Source organism: Nanorana parkeri, unplaced genomic scaffold (genome assembly GCF_000935625.1).
Source record: "Nanorana parkeri isolate BGI_ZX_2015 unplaced genomic scaffold, ASM93562v1 scaffold56, whole genome shotgun sequence".
Classification (NCBI taxonomy): Eukaryota; Metazoa; Chordata; class Amphibia; order Anura; family Dicroglossidae; genus Nanorana; species Nanorana parkeri.
Genome location: NW_017306324.1, coordinates 760,152 through 764,685, shown reverse-complemented (window position 1 = coordinate 764,685; position 4,534 = coordinate 760,152). Strand labels below are relative to the sequence as shown.

Below are 4,534 nucleotides of genomic sequence, written 5' to 3'. Positions count from 1 at the left end.
CCTGAGAGGGGTGTTTATTTTTCTTTCCTCATTATATTTATTGTCGGGTTGTGGTGGGGGTCACGTGACCTCCCGTGGAGCTTCTGGAGAGCCGAGGGAGCGCGCCCGCTTCGTTCACGCGCGGCTCTCTGGCAGAGGAGGGCGGGGCTACTGTGAAAGGTCCGGGAGCGCGCGCTGGGAAGGAGGTAGAGGCTCGTTCCCTGACATACAGCGGTGCTGAATAATGTGACTGTGTGCGCGTGCACGAGGCCTAACGGGCTCCCTGATAGAGGTGCACTGTGCCGGGGTATGGAGATCGCTCACTAGCTGCTATGGGAGGGTAACAACCTCAGTGAGACCGACCTGGGCCCACTGAATCGTTCCAAAACCTTCAATGCCCAATCGGTAAAAAAAAAAAAGTTAAAGCAAGGGAATGCAAAATATAGTAATGGCCCCCACAGGTGTCGGTGGAATAGTGGCTGCAAGGAGGGACTAGACCCCCAAATCATCTGCAGGATGGTGACCCCCAAATGCCTGGAATAACCCCCTCACATCCTTGTCATTCGGGTTGGGGGCACCCAGAAGGCAGTCGTCTCCAGATCCTTGGTGTCATTGGAATGGGGGCACCCAGGGGGGAATAGTCTCTAGATCCTTGGTGTCATTCGGATGGGGGCACCCAGGAGAGAGTAGTCTCCAGATCAGTGGGATAGTGACAACTAGGGGAGAATACTTCCAAAATAATTGTCAGTCAGATCATGGCGTCCAAAGAAAATAGACCTTCAGATTATTGTTGTTGGGGAGAATGGCCCCTTAACTAATGTCAGTCTACCCTGGGCCCCCAGGGTAGACTGCCCCCAAAGTCAGTAATGGTACTTCAACATCAGAGGGACAGTAGCCTCCAAAATCATTGTTGTCTGTGGGAATGTGACCTCCAGGGAAAAATAGTCCTTCAAGTTATTGGTGTCGGTGGGATAGTGAACATCAGCGGGGAATGGCCCCCTTTATTCATTGGTGTCAGTAGAATAGTGGGCGCCATGGTTGACTTCCCCCTCTACAACCTCCTCCCCAGGTCAGTGATGGTACTTGTTTTAGGACCAGAGCCAGCGCTGATGAGGACTGACAATCATGTGCTCTGCCCTCTAGTGTCTTTTTCTAATGGCATCTTTCTGTGTGCAGGCTTTTTCAGTGACGGAGCAGGCAGTGGCCCAACCATAGGATCCTCTGGTGTGATGGCAGTAGTTGTCATAGCAGGCAGGAAGCTGCACCCCAACATAAGGGTGATCACAGCCTTGTAGCCATTTAAAGTGAATTTTGTCACCAGCCTCCCACCCCTTTGTTTACATGGGACAGGGAATGCTCCTTGATACCCAGTTCCCAGTCCCTGTCTGACCAAACCCGAGCTCATCCCTAACTTTTACCCGAGGGTGCCCAGGACAGCTTTCTCTTTGGGAAAGGTATCTGCCCGTGCGTGCCCGCTAGGGGGCGCGCACGAGCAGAAAAAAATTGCCGTCTGGAGACGGCAACCCGCAAATGCTGCAGTGCCGTCCGTCCGTTTTTTTACTACGGGCGGACGGCAAGTGTTTAAAGCATATCTAAACCTGTCAACAAAAATAGAATATATTGCAGCATACCAGTCCTTTGATGTGGAGCATGCATTAATTTTCTCTTTGTAGTTTAAGAAAATGTTTTAAACATTTACAGAAAATGTCTGCTGATCCTGCCAAAAATGCAATGCCCTTGTCACTTCCTGTGAGATGCAAAGAAAACACTTTTACCTCTGCTGTGTAATTCCTAATCCCATTAATCCAACATGACTTGGAGGTGAACAGAAGCAGACATGTTTGAAGTCCAGCCTGTGTGGCAACCATGGCTCCCCCCATAGATGCAGTGGGGGAGTGAGAGTAGACACAGAGAGGCACAGGAAGTGTGTTATTTGCAGGATCACCAGGTGAAAATGAAGGATAAAAAGCCCAAACAAAAGAAAACGAATGCAGCCACCACATCCAAGGACTGGTAAGCTGCAATATATTACATCTTTGTTTTTGGGTTTAGATACGCTTTAAATCTTAGTCACATTTTTTTATGGGTCGATGTAAACAGGGTGTTATCAAAGGCTGTGTATGTTGCATTCAGATTGTGTCTGCTCACCTGTGTCTATGTTTTAAACACAAGCAGCGCTTTACAATATAAGGAAGACAATACAATACAAGACAAGATGGTAAGGAGGTCCCTGCCCCTGAGGGCTTACAATCTAAGGCTCTGTTCACACCTGGGTGTATCGAATATGCGCGTGACGCGCGTTTTTCGTGATGCAATTCGCCGTTAAAAAAAAGGGCTACTTGGCTGTATCCCAATGGAAACACTCGACAAAAATGCCGCAAAGAAGCTCCTGTACCTTTTCAGGCGTAGGCCGTTTTGTAGCGCGTTCAGACGGGCTGAAACACGGCAAGGTGTGAACCATACCCATAGAAAACAATGGGATTTTCATGTTTGAGCGTTTTGTAGAGCGTTGAACTCGCAACAAAACGTACAGGTGTGAACCAGGCCTTAAAGGGAGGGGTAAATGATACATGAGGAGGTAGCTGTGTGGGGATGAATTGTTTGAGAACGTAATGGTTGAGTGGTTAGGTTGAGGTGGGATAGGCTTCCCTGAAGAGATGAGTCTTAAGGGATCGCCTAAAGGCAGTCAGAGTGGGAGATAGATGGACAGGTTGGGGTAAAGAGTTCCAGAGGATGGGAGAGATTCTAGTGAAGTCATGGAGGCGAGCATGGGAGGAGTTGACAAGGGAGCTTGAAAGCAGAAGGTCTTGGGACGAACGTAGGGGACGGTTAGGGTGATACTTTGAGACAAGGTTGGAGATATAGCCGGGGGCAGAGTTGTGGATGGCTTTGTAAGTCATTGTTAATATTTTGAATGTTATCCATTGGGCTATTGGAAGCCAGTTTATATATCAGCTATGTATATAGCAGTGTGCTAGGAGTTCAAATTTAGCTCCCCCAAAAATACCACATTTTGCACTCCCCTCATTGTAGGATCTTTGTTTTGCTGATTGGGGGGATACGACAGCTGAAGCTAATGCAAGTCAGTGACTCACTGATGAAAAGCAGATGCACAACCGGCAACTACAGTGTGAACATGACCTAATTGTATTCATTCGGCAAGAAAGCGTCGTTCCTTTTGTTTATTTTTTTTCCCGATTGCATGTATTAAATGAATCTCACGTCAGTAAATACACGCACCCTTTGAATATGTCATGGTTTATCCTTTGTACTAGAGCTGCAGCTAACGATTATTTTCAAAATCGATTAGTTAGACGATTATTAAGTTCGATTAATCGGATAAAAAATAAATGTAAAAAAATGGCTCCAGTGATGGGACTACTAGTTTGTATTGAGATTGTAGTCCATCACAGGAGCAAGCTTGGAGCGGTAGAAGTAAAAAAGAAAAAAAAATGTGTGGTGTGCAATACAGTGAAATGAAAAGTGTAAAATTACAAAACCCAGCAATAGTACATTATACAGCACAATGCAGAATACCACCAGCTATAATGTACTATTGCTGGGTTTTGTAGGCCTATATAGCTGGTGGAATTCTGCATTGCACTGTATAATTGCTGGGATTTGTAGTCCTCTATACAGTGCAATCCAGAATACCACCAGCTATATAGGAGTACAACAAATCCCAGCAATACATTATACAAACAAATGTACTGCTGGGATTTGTATTCCTCTACAGCTGATGGTATATTGCTCTGTATAATATACAGTACAGCAGAATGCACGATCAGCTATAGAGGAATACTAATCCCACTATCCCAGCCATACATTATAGAGCGCCATGTGGGGGGAAAGTGCAGGCTTACCTGAGCAGTCTTCCAGCAACTTGTTTCTGAGATCGGGCCTGTCTATGGTCAGCTGTCATCCGCCCACACCTGCTCCTCCTTACTTCTTCTCCCCACGTCCCTGTGGTGATCGTGGATGTGGGCGGGCGAGGAGGAGGTGCGGTGTGGATGCGGCCAGGCGGGTCTGGCAGCGGCGAGCGTGAGGTGGGGAGGAGGTGTGGAGCCGTGAACAGGGCCAACCAATCGGAAGTTGACAACTTTTTCAATAATCGATTATGTCGATTAGTTGTTGCAGCCCTACTCTATACCCCCTTGTGCAGGTTTACTTATCCCAAATTCTCCTTGGCATGTGTACATTTATATAGGTACCACGTAGCTGTTTCCTAAACAATGAATTGTATGCTGAATTCAATACAGAAATCTGTTTTACAGAAGCTTTATTATTGACCAAAACCTTAAATTGGTATTTTGGAGTTGATTTGACAGACAGGAGGATCAGTTTGATTGCTGGTTAGGATTTGTCCTGGTACAAATCCCAGGAACTAGGTAGCATGCTCCTTAAAGATGTCAGCTGGTGTCTAACTTTTGAGCTTTAAGGTGCCCATACACCTTACGACCATCGCAAGACTTTTGTCTTGCGATGGTCGTATGCTTATTGAAAGCTCGTACGATCTGCCCACCTTGGACGGGCAGATCGTACTTTCGATCATCGA

The 4,534-nt window shown here is 46.7% G+C and overlaps 1 protein-coding gene across 4 annotated transcripts in view; it reads left to right on the top strand.

Annotated features, from left to right (window-relative positions):
* Nucleotides 1-4,534, top strand: part of QRICH1 (glutamine rich 1) — a 39,347-nt gene that overhangs the window by 2,868 nt on the left and 31,945 nt on the right. The window lies entirely within an intron of this gene.